The sequence below is a fragment of the Spea bombifrons genome, chromosome 7 (genome assembly GCF_027358695.1).
Source record: "Spea bombifrons isolate aSpeBom1 chromosome 7, aSpeBom1.2.pri, whole genome shotgun sequence".
NCBI lineage: Eukaryota > Metazoa > Chordata > Amphibia > Anura > Pelobatidae > Spea > Spea bombifrons.
In genome coordinates, this window is record NC_071093.1 from 18271730 (window position 1) to 18287734 (window position 16005).

The window sequence follows — 16005 nt, forward strand, 5'->3', positions numbered from 1 at the left end:
ATATATATATTAAAATTTCCTTTAAGTATTGATAGTGCTTTCTATGTTTTTCTTTTATTGATACAGATATTTTTTACAAACACACTATATAATATTGCATATTATTAAAAAAGATAATAGGAATAGTGCAGGAAATAACTTCTGCGGGCACCTTTCACAGTGATTGGTGGCCAAATAGCTGCATGAAAAATGCCCAAATACCATCTGTGGGTATTCTTGGTTTATTTGCTTAAAATTAGAGCTGCAATCCCATCATACCTAATGTAAATACAAAAAATGTACACCTTATAGTATGTTCCCTATAAGTGCTAAGAAAATTATGGAAATTCTATATAAACTAGGTATTTCTGAAATCAGGACACCTGAATTCATGTGTGAGGTTGTTGGCTTCTCATTTGTCCAGTTGCAGCTTGCTGTCCAGGGGTTAATTGGGAGGTGGTTATCTTGCACCCCTCCAACACATTAATAAGGCTTTGGTAGCAGTATAAACTGCTTTGTGTGCCCACTATGTAGGAGGTGAGAGTAGGTTCTCACTCTATTGAAAGTGTGCCTTCATGTGGCGGGTGAGCCTAATTATGCTTTGGCCAATTCATATAACCAAAACACCTAATTTATATTATGTTTATATATTTGTAGCAAACTTTATTAGGTTAAAAAGTGCAGACAGTTTTTTTTTTTGTATAATAATTGACTTCTGGTAATTGCATATAACTAAGGGATCTTCTTACTAGAGATAAGCTGATTATGAGGAAAATAAGTCTAACAACTGCCACCTTACATACTAAAACATATACCCAATAGATACATTAGATATCTGTAGCTCTGTGATACTTTCTGCCAATTTCAAAAAAACAAGCAGCTTGTCACTCAGAGTTCCTTTCCCGGTTTTATATTACCATACCTGGGAACTTCTAGGCTCCGGCTACTCTGGGTCTGCCCACTGCCCAAGGACTGCCCACTGACGTCGGTGGCAGGTTCCTGCTGACAGCAGTGGGAAACACCCGCATTTAAAGGGAAAACGGAGGATTTGGGTCAAATCTGGAGAGTTCCCAGGCATGTATATTACCTGATAGGCCATGACCACTGCAGGTACCGCAGAAAACATGACAGCTATAGTTTGTCAAAATGCAGTTGAGGGCCTCATTGGGTTGGAATAGAAGCTTGAAGGAGGTGGTTGCTTTACAGGGAGGAATTATTAGACCTCTGTTTGTAACATAATCATACCTGGAAACTCTCCGGGTTTCACCCAGAGATTGCCGGGTGAAGCACCGTGTCAGGCTCCATTCAGGCTGCGGAGCTGCTTCTCTCTTGTCCTAACCCCCCACCCCCACCTCGCTAGAGTTTCCCCTTTGCTGTAATCCATTCCTGGATTTCCATATGCTCTGTTCTGTGCTTCTGAGTCCTTGATTTCAGTTCTTTGCTTCAGCCATGTTTCCTTTTATAAGGTGTGCCCCACCCGTTTGTTATGTTTGTCTCAGTCTACAGTCTAAAGGTATGTCCTTCTTGGTTATGTGTTTAGATTCAATGCTTAGTTTCAGCTTATTAATAATTCAGTAGGCAGGGTTTAGTGCTAGGACCCACCGAATATTGGAGTACTTTGGCGTAGTGGTGGGCTAAGCATACTATGGCCATATGATGTGACGGAATCTCCAATTTTTTATCACATAGTCCTAGGCTAGTTCCTGTATTCATGTCTGTCTCTTATCTACCTTTGCCCTCTTTTCCCTGAATCATCTGAGGATTTTGGTTCCTCTCCCCATGTCCCAGTTAAGATACCCTATCCTTGCTTTAAGGAGAAGCATCTGAGGATCTCGGCTCCCCACTCCATCCCTTGTGTTCCTTGTTCCCTGTCCTTTGTTGTGTCCTGTACATGTATGTCTTGTCTGGCTATGTTTCTTGCTTGGTCTTCCTATCCCTTGCTCGCTCTGTCCCCCTTGCTTACTATGTTTCTGCTGTTACTCTGCTTAGCTTCCATACTCCCAGCCGGCAGCATCCTGCACATTTGTCTGGATGCCTGCTCCAGGGCGCCTGCAGGATATCACTTTGTTTTGTTCTGGACAACATCCGCTGCTACGTCAGGGCCCTGGTATGTGGCCGCACAACCCTAGATTCCGACCCGAGAGAGCACAGTCGCCCTGCACTAGGCCTGTCCAACCCGCTACTACGCAATAACTCCTGAACACAATCTTTGGGCACTCTGGGTCATTACAGTAGTATGTATGGACCCAGTTCCTGACACACCGGTTCTCTGGGTCAAGACCCGAATCCTCCGGGTCCGAGGAGCGGGGTCTTGAACGCCCCGCCCATTTTCCCTTTAAATGTGGGTGTTTCCCGCTGTCAGCGGGAACACTCCCCGACATCAGTGGGAACGCCCCTCGACGTCATGGGAACTCCCACTCCGGGTAGCCGGAGCCCAGAAGTTCCCAGGTATGAACATAATCAATAAAGGACAGAAATGTAAATCTTCCTATAGAACATTATTTTAGTCATAGAGATTAATACAGTGAGTATGAATTTAAACACATATGGGGTAGGTACACAACACCAAGCACAAATTAAGGTTTGAATTTTTACTGCAGGAATAATGAGCAGAGTAAATGGGATGAATGGTTCTTATACTGTAAGATTTATTTTTCGATGTGAAACATTATTATGGATTCTGCATGTCACACAGCACAACACGTAGAACCCATTCTGGGTTTGAGTACTTAAATAAACTATGGCTATCCTTTACTAAAAAAAATATTTAAGAGTGCATTTTAAAATCACTCTGCAGCCGTTCTACTACTACCATATGAGTCTTACAGAAAAACCTGTTCACATGCCCATAAGAGGCTTTTATATGGTGCAGTGATTAAAGCACATTTTTTACCTGCATTTGCCTTTGTACAGAAATCTGTAACTAACCTCACACTGCCTTGGAAAGCAGAGCATAATTATGAGAGCATGTTCTGAGCCGGTAAGCATTGGTAATCCTTAAGAGAACTCTACTAAGCGGCTTTGGTTTAGCTACGCCAGTGCTGGGAAAAAATGTATTTCAATCATCCCTTGCCATTCCTTGTTAACCTCACTATATAACTACCCCACATTAAATTAGATAAATTAGATACAAAGGAAAACAAATAAGGAGACATAAACTAGTAGGGCTGCAACTAATGATTATTTTCATAATCGATTAGTTGGCCGATTTTTTTTTCGAGTAATCGGATAAAAATGAAATGTTTTCATTTATTTAAAATAATTCAACCCCTTAATGACAATTGACGGTCCGGACACGTCACCCGAAAACGAACGGTTAACGACAATTGACGTGCCAGGACCGTTCGCTTTCTGCACAAACAGTGTTGCTGTAATACCTCGACCTCGAGGCATTCAGCAACGCCACGATCGGCACTAGGGCCCATGTCTGGCCCCTCCCCGGGGCGTCAACATCCGCCATACATTGTATGGCGGCGGACGCCCCTTTTAAAAGCGTTTAGGAGGCGATCAACGATCACCTCCTAAACTTAAATGGTGTTGCTGGAATGCCCCGATCAGGAGACATTCAGCAGTCACAGCCGCCGCTGCAAGTGGTCTTCGCCATCTGCAAGATGGCAGCCGCCCGGGAAAAATAATACCAGGAGCTGTAAATTCATACATAAAGTAGGTGTGTGGGGGAAAAATACATACACAAAAATACTACTGCAAACTTTGAAAAAATACTGGTGGTAAAATGTGTGCATGCAAAGAGTTAAAATACCAGCATTTGAAATACCCTGGGGTGTTTTAAAAAATATATGGTTTTATTGGGCACACTGAAATGGCCCACCTCAAAGATGTACCAAATAGGGCATGGGCAGTGCATCCCCAAATGCCAAAGTTCAACATTGAAAAATGCGCATACCCCAAATGTGGCCCTTTTTCCCCCTAAACAGCCAGGCAAAATCATTCATGTGAGGTATCGCTGTACTAAGGAAATGTTGCTGAACACATATTGGGGTGTTTTATGATAGTGACATATACCAGAACCTGATAATTCATACCTGAAGTAAAATGTGTGTGAAAAAACAAATGCAAAAAAATTACTACCACAAAGTTTGACAAAGACTGGTGGTAGATATGGTGCATGGAAAGAGTTAAAATACTAGCATTTGAAATACCCTGGTGTCTAGTTTTCAAAAATATATGGCTTTATTGGGCACACTGAAATGGCCCGGCTCAAAGATGTACCAAATAGGACATGGGCAGTTGATCTCTGAAGGTGTGCTGTGGTATCTGGCACTAAGACGTTAGCAGCAGATCCTTTATGTCCTGTAAGTATGGTGGGTCTCCATTGATGCATCCTGGTGCCATGTTTTTTCCAGGTAATCAATGGAAATGCACCCTGCCATCCATGTGATGTAAAAGAAACCGTGACCATGCCACTTTTTTCCATTGCTTCATGGTCCAGTTCATATGCTCATGTGCCCATGTAGGCGCTTTCAGCAGTGGATAGGGGTCAGCATGGGCACCCTGACTGGTCTGCAGCTACGCACCACCTACACAACAAACTGTGATGCACTGTGTGTCCTGAATCCATGAGCCCGTCGCCAGTTCACTGCTTTTACTTCCTTGGACCACTTTTGATAGGTACTGACTACTGCAGACCGGTAACACCCCACAAGAGCTGGAGTTTTGGAGATGCTCTGACCCAGTTGTTTAGCCATCACAATTTAGCCCTTGTCAGAGTTGCTGAGATCCATACACTTGTGCATTTTCCTACTTCTAACACATCAACTTTGACGATTAAATGTTCATTTGCTGCCTATTATAACCCACCCACTGACAGGTGCCATGATAATTTTATCAGTGTTATTTACTTCACCTGTGGTCATAATGACAAGGCTGATCAGTTTATTTTGATTCACAAATGGATATTCACAGTGGCATAACTATAGGAGTTGCAGTGTGTGTGTGCCTCTAGGGGGCCCGGTGCAACCCCTGGGACCCCTTCGTCTCCCTGTATCGGTTTAAAATTGTTTAGAAAGGGCCAGGCAGGTAGCTAGTGATGAGGTAAGAGGGTGGGAGAGAGAGGGGGGGAGCCGTATCTAGGGTATGGCACCTATGGCTCGTGCCATAGGCGCCATTTGAAGGGGGCGCCAGTGAGCGGCTTTCAAACGCCGTCTTTTTTTTTTTTGATGCGGAGGAGAGAGAGGGGCGGCGAGCGGTTGCCTCCACGAGGCCTCTACCTCTGTCCCGGTCCCGGCATTTCATGCTGAGCGCCGTAATATGACATCGGCGCCCTCGTTCTCCCCCCGCATCAAAAAAAAGAAGACAGCGTTTAAAAGCGTCATATTATATGACGTCATATTACGGCGCTCAGCAGTGAAGCAGCGGGCACCGGCGAGCGGTGCAGGATGACAGCAGCATCGTGCTCCCGTCGCTGGACTTCAAGGTGAGAGAACTACGGGGGGGGGGGGTGTATAAAGGGGGAGGGTATATAATGGCTAGGGGGGGAGAGGGTATATAGTGGCTGGGGGGGAGAAGGTATATAGTGGCTAGGGGGGGGAGAGGGCATATAGTGGCTGGGGGGAGAGGGTATATAGTGGCTAGGGGGGAGAGGGTATATAGTGGCTAGGGGGGAGAGGGTATATAGTGGCTAGGGGGGGAGAGGGTATATAGTGGCTAGGGGGGGAGAGGGTATATAGTGGCTAGGGGGGGAGAGGGTATATAGTGGCTAGGGGGGGAGAGGGTATATAGTGGCTAGAGGGGGAGGGTATATAGTGGCTAGGGTGGGAGAGGGTATATAGTGGCTAGGGGGGGAGAGGGTATATAGTGGCTAGGGGGGAGAGGATATATAGTGGGTAGGGGGGAGGGTATATAGTGGGTGGGGGGGAGGGTATATAGTGGGTAGGGGGGGAGGGTATATAGTGGGTAGGGGGGGAGGGTATATATTCCTTCAGTGCTGAGATCACAAGTGAATTTCAATTGATCTGGGTTTGTGTGTTGATCTATACCTGCTATCGGCAGCAGGGACTAATATATATATATTTATATATATATATATATATATATATATATATATATATATATATGGGCAGCAGGGGCTAGTAAATGGGTTTTAGATATTTGGACAGGGGCGCAATTTCATTGCTAGCGCAATTTCAGGCGCTATTTTCAGTAGATACGCCTCTGGGGGGGGGAGTATATATGTAATTTTGTGTAATTGTGTGTGTGTGTGTAAGCTTGGATGTGTAATTGTGTGTATGTGAGCACGGATGTGTATGTGGGGCGAGATGGAGTATGTGTAATTTGTATAAGTGTGTTTACATCTGTGCCAGAATGTATGTTGGAAGGAAGGGGGCAAGGTGCAAAGAAGGCACAGACAAGTTGTTTGAGGGCAGTGATGGCACAAGCCAGCTGTGAAGCGGGGCACTTTCTGCAAACTGTGGTTTCTAGTTACACCCCTGATTATTGGGTAATTAATTTTTGCAGCATAACCCTGTTTAAAATATCAGGTGCACAAAACATATCACATCCGCAGTTTCTAAATTATTAAGTACTAATAACTTGGTTGTTATATATTTAAATGTAGACATTGCTACAGTGAGTAGATGCTATATCGATTAACTGTAAATATCATATGTTTCTATAACGGCACTTTATTATGGATACCATTAGTTATGGTTTAGATATATCAGCTGAGAAGATTACTCAACCCTGATTTATAGCTTATTTATATGTATTAATATTATTTTAGCTGCTGTTGCATTAATTGGCTTGTTTCATCAATGGGTGTATTTATATGGGCAAAACAAGGTATTCTTTGTTCTTTGTGGCTTTTTGTATTCTGACTGGCAACTGTGTAATAAAGCTTTCTAGTAACAAACCATCACTGTGAAGATGTCACTTTTGTCAGAGGTCCATTTCTGCCCCCTCATCTTGTGTAATTGTTAGTGCTTAATATATCATGTTACCCTTGTGAATTATAAAACCCCCCAGCTACCACAGATGTAGCAAGTGTAAGGCATATGACCCTTGCTTAAAGGAGTCCATTACATGCTATACAGATAGAATTTCATACCTCCCTAGCCAGAGGTGAGCGTAGGGTTACTGGCACCTGGGTCCAGGATTCCTTTCCCCTCTCTCTCACAAGTAGGACACACAGGCTAAAACATACTAACATGCAAACTCACCCATACACACTACCACCATATATTAACACACAAACTCACTTTAACATCATATACTTATACCATACACTCACTCACACTGAAATCTTATGTTAACTCTCTTCAACGCCATACTCTAACAGGCACACACACTCACTATAATAACATATGTTAGCTCATGTTATCTCACCCCTACACACTCTTAACGCCACATACTCACATACTCATTACTACGTATTAGGCACCTAGACAGAAGAAAATGTTCCCTGTTTTAATGGTAAACTATACATTTTTAAAAACGTAGAGTTGTAGCCGGGAATCCTAAATCCATCCACTGAACTAGCATGGCTATCCTCAAAACCAATTACTATACATATGACCAATGCTAATGACAGGCAAGGCCTTGCAAGTAAATTAATGACCAAAACTTACTTTTAAAAACTTCATATTTTAAGATAAGCAGGAAAAAGATATATGTGTATGTGTCCATAAAGACATAGTTGGATCAGATTGGTGTGGAAGAATTTTATCATATACATATAAACTAATTAATCTGCCACTCCACAGATGTGTACACTTAATCTACCCTGACCTCCATATGTTCTTTACTTTTACCAAGTCACATGCTCAAACTTCCATATCATGTCCCCTTCTACCATATAACCAGCACCACCCTCCATGTTATCTCTTTTCCATCAGTTCACATTGCAGTAACCTCTTTATTATGCCCATCAGCCCCTGTCATGTTAGAGCCCTGCCACCTCAGCCCTGCCCTGTCTCCACCAGCCCCTGCCATGCCCCCATCAGCCACCTGTATTGTCCCCACTAGCCCTGCCATGTCCCCACATTAGCCCCTGTATTGTCCTCATCAGCCCCATTAGGGCTGTTTGTTCCAACCAGCACCTATAATCCCCACCACCAACATGCATACCTTTTTTTGTGAGGGTGCACCATTCTCTGGCGTAGAAGAGGCAGCATATCCTGTGCAACTGTATCAGAAGTACCAGATGTGACATCACATCAAGCACTTCTGATACAGCCGTGCTGGACCTGACTCAGCCTCACTTGGGGAGGTGTAGGGCATGGAGTGCGCCCTTGCTAAGTGAGCGCCTTGGTGCAGTGCACCCCTGCATCTGCCATAGTACTCTAATGTTCTTAGTGTTGCTCTAGGTTAATAAAATACATAGCTCACCTTCAATAGGCCCCCTTACAAAGCAAAGGGCTAGGGCCAGCAGTAGATTTTTTTATATATTTAATAGCCCTCACTCATTGTACTGTTTTTTATTAAACATTTTCATTTATTCCATAATAAACACTATATATACAGACCGATAATATATGTGTATATGTGGGTTTCATTCACTGAAAATGCCATAGTGGAGCTGGGTTCCTAAAGACAAAAAGCTCCTGAAGAAGCTTTTTTGGGGGAGATGGGCTTGCTTTCTGGTTGCCTTCTGCCCTTAAATATTTTAACACTTTCCCTTTTCTTAGGGTGACCAAGAAGATCTAGTCCTCTTGCTGGCCATTGGGCCATGAAGGAAAGCAGTTGCATATCTTTTTAGGGAGTGCGACTCCAGAAAAAGAAGACTAGGGATCTTGGTGGTCTACTACCAACTTCCAGCGGATAAATACCATGCTTGTGTTCGTCACCAAAAGCATTGTACCTCCACAGCAATTGATATGAAATCAAAATGTGACATCTTGTATCTTTATCTATATGACTGCCTAGAATTCCTAAGAATTCTAAAGTATTGGAAATGTTGCAGTTAAGACTTGACAACACTGACATAAATATATTTTATTTTGCTGCATATACAGCATCCTTTTGAGCTCTTTGCACACTCCAATGTCCAAAAGCAAATGTCTGTAAGGAGAATTGTCCAGGAAATGACTAATGTCTATCACTTTCCCCTGTGTATGTTGGAAGAAAGGAGGGGGAAATGAGGAGACAGCTGGATTGGATTCAAAAAAATCAATAGGCTTTATTCCTTCCTCTCTCTTGTACAGATTCTCACATCTTAGCAGATATTCACAAATTCCCTAAAGAACATTCACAAATGTCATTATGAAGGCATAGGACTAAGCTGGAAGACACCTGTTTATGATTGGCCAAAATTTCTGTTGTTGATAGCAGTCAGCAGTGCAAGGAACATTGACAGGCTCTATAAAATCAGCTTGTCTATTGTTATATGTGAACTGTTTAGAAAACATCAGCGAGGTTTACTAAGGTGTCATTAAGGGCACCCCTGATATTAGCCTTGTGCATTTGGATTCATATGAGAGGTAACAAAGTTTCTCTTTTCAAAAAGAGAATGTAGAAGTGATCTTCAAAAAAAAAAAAGTTGGATATTTAAGGACGAACACTGCAACTTGTCCACACATCTGGTAGAAACTCATGTGGTGTGAGGACTTTTTTTTTTTTTTTTAAATAGAACCTGGCAATGTTCCTTTGGTGAGTTAACCACTTATATGTCAGAAGACACATATACAGAATACTCAAGACTTGAATGTAGGATTCTATATTTATTAACAATTTTAATATATTACACTACTTGCTGATTTGCTACTGTTCTTTTATTCTGAGCTTGTTGGATTTCCTGGAAATGTGGAAAGGAGACTAAGGCAGGACTAAAACTAAGTGCCTATAGCACTCCAACTAAAACGTGAGTGCCTAACTAAAAACGTAAAAGGTCATTGCTTTCTAGAAATATTACACAATGTATTTGTTTTTTGTTTTGTTTTTTTCTTATATCACAACAAAGATATACAATCTTAATACAGTACCGCTGTACAATGGGTATTTAAAGGGACACTCTTGCCATCGATATGCAATGTAATGCATACAACGCTCTATATGACCAAAAGTATGTGGATACCTGACCATCACACGTACATGGGATTCTTGGACATTCCATTCCAAAACCAGGGGCATAATATGGAGTTGCCACCCACCCCTTTGAGGCTCTAACAGTTGAGTCTGGAAAGGCTTTTCATTAGATTTTAGAGCAAGTCCCTTCTTCCTGGTTCAGCATCTAGACGCTTCCACTTCTTAATAATAACCCTTACAGTGGACGGGGCAGATCTAGCAGGGCATAAATTTCACAAACTGACATGTGGCAAAGGTGGCTTTCTATAACGGTGCCATGCTTAACCATTGCGGCAAAAGAAGAAAACTTGTGGCAAGAAGCCCATTAGGATGCACAGGTACGTACTGAGGTTGTTGCAGGGGCATCTCCCTGCTGCTACACGATAGATCTATCGACAGCCTGCACTCTCCCCTGCCAACTGATCTTGTTTAACAGTGCTCGCTGCAAGCACTGGTATGCTGTAATTTAAGGAATACCTCATTATGAGATCTGGCATTCTCTTCCGGTAGGTGTTACTGCATTCTAGACCCTGCTGGGCTCTCTCATGATTGCAATCGGTAATGCAGGGCTATGAAGCACAAACACCAGGAAGAGGAAAGGGAGAAAAATAGTTTCTCCCCTTACAAAAAAAATAGTAAAACAAAAGTAAAGAAGAAACTGAAATATAAATGAAGTTAATACAAAGATAAAATCGATTGGAAGCTTAGTGGTGTCACCAAGACATCACTGGCACAAAAAATGTATGACAGATGCCCAAGGGAATCTCAAGCCATACTGCACAGAGCATGGTACAAAAAAAAACAAAATAAAAAATTACAATAATAAAATAAAATATTTTTTTTTCTAAAAACCCCTTAGCCATACCACTATAAATAAAAAGAAAATATTATAACAAACATTAAAACAAACACTACCCCTCAAAGCCCTTTAGTAAAAAATGTGTGTGTACGTGTACTGTATAGCGTCAGAATAAATATGGGTGGTTGTTAGTATATGGCATTTACTTGTGTGTTAGAATGTCCAGTTTAAGCCCAAGGTTAGTGTGTGAATAACACTGATGATCTTGTTATCATGGCACCTGTCAGTGAGTGAGATATAAAAAACAAAAAACTGTCTGCGCTTCTTACCCTAATAAAATTGGCAACAAATATATAAACATAATATAAATGAGAGGTTATGGTTATATGAATTGGCCAAAGCATAATTAAGCTCACCCGCCACGTCAAGGCACACTCTCAATAGGGTGAGAACCTACTCTCACCTCCTACATAGTGGGCACACAAGCAGTTTATACTGCTACCAAAACCTTATTAATGTGTTGGGGGAGGTGCAATTAAACCTCCTCCCTATTAATCCCTGGACAGCAAGCTGCAACCAGACTGATGAGGAGCCAACAACCTCAAATATTATGTTTATATATTTTTTTTTGTATACATTGTACAGCCAATACACTGTTTTTGCAGCATGCTTACACCTGTTTGGTAGGCCTCGTATTATACATTTGTATTATTTGAGCCTGTGACTAGCTTAGTGCACCGACATTTTTTCTTTTCCCAGTGAGTGAGATATATAAAGCAGCAAGTGAACATTTCATCGTCAATGTTGATGTGTTAGAAGCAAGAAAAATGGGCAAGCGTAAGGATCTGACAATGGCCAGATTGTGGGCATCCCCAAAACTGCAGCTTTTGTGGGGTGTTTCCAGTCTGCAGTGATCAGTTTGGTTGGAAAGGTTGCTAAGGAACAGATAATTGTTATTATGACCTGATATGTAAAACCATATAAATCAAATAGGGTGTATTTTCTTTTCTGAATGACTGTGTTTGTATATATATATATATATATATATATATATACATACAAATTAAAGTAATAATTTCATTTACGTACAGTGAATATGAAGTGGCAAAAGGTATAGATTCCAGGACTGCATTCAAAGGTTTTTGCTTTATCCCGGTAAAAGGAGGAATTTGGTCACCCTAACCATGGACCTCTATCACATCACCACTAGCCAGGGCTGTTGTATCAGTGTATTCACTAACCCAAGGCTTTGCAGGACAGTTGAAATGTTCATCTCCTTGACTTCCTGATGTATTCTAGAAGGTGAACTTTCCCTACAGTAATCAATTGAATCCCTCCAAACTACAAATAATCAGAAATTAGATTACCTTGGATTAGCCATTCTTATTCCAAAAAGACAAGTGCATATCATCATACCTTTGTGTATTCCATGGGAGGACCCACAGTACTGTTACTAGTCAACAATTAAAACAACAAAGCCCCCTTGTCTGAGAGGCCTAAGCAGCATGTAATCCAAAATCTAAAACCACTCCAACAACAATAGATCACGCTGGACCATGACTACTCGTATAAGACTCCCCTCAACTTCACTCTGGCCTTAACAAGCATGTAGGGGCATTATTGCTTTTATAAACCAATGTTCCAACCCGACTAGTATACCTTTTGCACAAAATGTAATGTTTCAAAATCTACAAGCAAAGTTTTATTTTATTTAAGAAAATACCAAACCAGTAGCACTGTTAATGTAACATTACCAAGCACGTTACATGACCAGCAAAGTGCACTGCTGTGGTTCTCAAAATAATAGACAATGGTAATTTAATGCAAAAAAATTAAAGCCTTATCTCATACAATCTACCTGCACATTTCCTGTAGTCACAGCAGTTAGGTGTCCCTTCATTATTTAATTATATTTAACACAAAGTACTTTGCCACAGTGACCACAAACACTATCTTCTATCATTTTTTGTTGATTATATTCCCATATCTTATCTGTTGCCCTAAATGTACGTTTGATATCGGTTTGATGACAGTATACAGCTAGGAGAATGATGGTAGAGTTTCTATATACCATCCAGGCTTACATAAAGGTCAGCAACATACTGCTCTCTATATCCCATATTGGTCTAGCACAAAACCAGGTTAAATAATCAGATCAGTCTATTTAACTCGTTTACCTCCTGGGTCACAAAAATGTTACTCTGTGTTCCGTAAATCCCACAAGATATTTGCCAACACCAAACATTCAACAAAATGACAAAGATGGGGATGCAATATTACCAATTCTTGGAGAGATCACATATGAATAGGCTTGCAGAGAAATGAAGGGACTCTGCAGAAGTTTCCAAATCGTTGCATATATTTATCCACAGAAGATTCTTAGAATATGGCTTTTTGTCTCCTGCTACAATACTGGTTCCCTGCTACCTTGCACGACTCAGCTGTAGCTCGGTATAGTCGTACAAAGGAAAATTGCACTTCATTAGTTGGGAGGTTGACAAGGCAGCGATGGTTACAATAAAGAAGCTGAGCTTCCGTAAAGCAGACAAGATCTTTCCTGAAAAGGGAGGAATTTAATTTATGGCCCCGCAGCATCATTTTGTGCCCCAGAGATCTTACAGGACAGATGGATCATGACATATCCATCTGTCCTTCATACCACTGTCACTAGCTCCACCCCTTCTGCACTCCTGCTATCGTAAGGAATAAAACAAAGGACAGACTGACAGCTGATACTCACATTGCTGCATAAGGCTGGTGTCCATATTGCGGCTTTAAGAATGCCAAGAAGAGGTTGACTCTGAAAAGCACCAGGAAACACAAATATCGGGAGATGCATAGGGTTATGGAGAATACAAGTGAAAGGGGGAGATACCACCCACTCAATACTGCAGCCCACTGCAAAGAGAGTCCAGGGTTCCTTTGACGTCACGGGAGATTCATGAATGGAGAGGGATGGAGCTGTTTAAGATTCCGCACAGCGCTTGCAGTGACGTCCAACGCGAGCTGAGCTGGAGGGGGCTAGGCGCTTGCCAATCGCGAGCAGGGCACGCGTATCTAGCCCTGACGCAATCAAGCAAGAAATTATTTCTACCAATCACAGGAGCTGGACACACAGATTGTAACCGGTAAAAAAAGGCTACCAGCTGACACACATAATGCTTTAATCACTTGCATTACCGTTGCGTGTACAATACGCACTTGCGTGTACAGTATCTATTTTTAGGTGTGTAGACGCATGGGTGTTAATGCCCAAATGCAAATACACAAAGGCCTGTAGTAGTGTTTACTACATGTATATGGAAACACATGTATGTATGTGTAGCTAGCTCATTTAGCGCCCCAGGCAAGAAGGAAAAATGCATCCCCACCTCACTATGTTTTTACAGAGGTTATTCTGAGGAAATTGATTCTATTTATTATTATATAATAAAAAAAATAATACTAAAGCCCAGTGGTTTATTCACATTTTGGGCTGGCCAAGGCCTGAGCAAGTGTTTTGCACAAGCTTAATGGGAGATTAGGGACAATGGAACACTAACATAACCTTTGGCACCCTAGATGTGTACTATAATCCCAATTATAAACATGCAGGGCGGGCCTTCCGAGTGTGCGAACTGTGCTGCCACACAGAGCGCCATGGCAGCAGGGGCACCACTAGTGTGACCACATGTGCCGGATTGCCAGGGTCCTGTGCAGCCTAATTGAAACTCCATTTTTTTTTTAATTGATGCGGAGGAGAGAGAGTGGCGCTGAGCGGTCGCTCATAAAGTTTTCAGCAACCCTCTCCTCCGCTAGGCACCTAGCTTGGTTGCGGTGCTGGCATGCCATGCTGAGCGCCAGAGTATGATGTCATATTCCGGCACTCAGCAGTGAAGCACCGCGGCAGAGCAGGGAGGCAGAGGCCTCACGATCCCACAGCAGGACTTCTGGAAGGTAAGTGAACTACAAAGGGGGGAGTGGGGGTAGATAGTCAGAAAGGTTGGGGGAGAGGTAGAGATTCAGCTGTTTTGAAATCATATTTCAATCATGTTTTTCTTTTTATCTATACCTTTAATGCAGAGTTTATATGTGATTTCCAATTGATTTATACCTGCATACCTGGGTTTGTGTGCTATTCGTTTGATCTGTATCTGCTATGCTATGTTTCCATACATTATTATTGTATACCTGCACATTCAGGATTTGTTTGTCTGATTCTGTTTATTTGATCTATACCTTCAATGCTAAGTTCACATGTGATTTTCAATTGATCTATACCAGCAAAACTGGGTTTGTGTGTTATTCTTTTACTCTATAGCTGCTATGCCATGTTTCCATACATTTTTTTTTTTTTTTGTAAATATATGTTTATTGTTTTATCATAACAACAGAACAGGAGATAAATGGGAAGGGAAGACAAAAAAAAGGGGGGGGAGGGGTCCATAAGTCCACAGAATACAGGCAGATGTAAAGCCCAACGCAGTGGGCCATCATTGTCGAACACAGGGCACATACAGCTGCAAGAATAATGCAGGAAATATAACACATTGCGAATAGGGGCCCCTGAGGCCGAATAGGGGGCCTCAGGGGCCGATGAAAATAGGACATGATGGGGGTAAGTGTGGAGGCGCAGAGATGCAACATCACTGACATAACAAGGGAAGGACACGGGGAAGGAGGACGGCACACAAGAGGGAGACGAGAAGACAAACAGGAAGGAGAGAGAGAAGAAAGAAAGAGAGAAAAAAAAAAGGGGGGGTGTTCCCAGAAACCAGCACAGCGCCCCACCCCGGAAACGACCCCTCACACCTGCAACAGGGCCCGAACGTCGGAGCTCCCAACATATTCCATCCAATAATACCACGTCTTCCGATACCTCTCACTTTGATCATCAGAGGACATGGCCAACTCTTCCAGAGACCTGATATGTTCCACTTTCAGGATCCACTCCCGAAACGAAGGTGGCAGAGGATCCTTCCAGTGAAGCGGGATTAAGGCTTTCGCTGCGTTTAGAAGGTGAGGCACTATCGACTTCCTATAGCTAGAGACCGATTGGTCAGTATGATGCAAAAGGAAAAAAGCAGGCGAAAACGGTACCTGACGGTCCGTGAACCGGGGCAAGAGCGAATGGATCTGACGCCAGAATGGAACAATCCTCGGGCACTCACACCATAAATGAAAAATTGTCCCTACCGCGGAGCCACACCTCCAACACGTATCTGGCACAT

At 42.4% G+C, this 16005-nt stretch overlaps 1 protein-coding gene across 1 annotated transcript in view; it reads right to left on the reverse strand.

Annotated features, from left to right (window-relative positions):
• Positions 1-14167, reverse strand: part of MAP3K13 (mitogen-activated protein kinase kinase kinase 13) — a 54605-nt gene extending 40438 nt beyond the window's left edge. Inside the window, exon 1 of the mRNA XM_053471758.1 lies at positions 13536-14167. The gene's annotated coding sequence lies outside the window, so the exon portion shown is untranslated. The remainder of the gene's footprint in view (positions 1-13535) is intronic.
• Positions 14168-16005: the final 1838 nt, after the last annotated feature.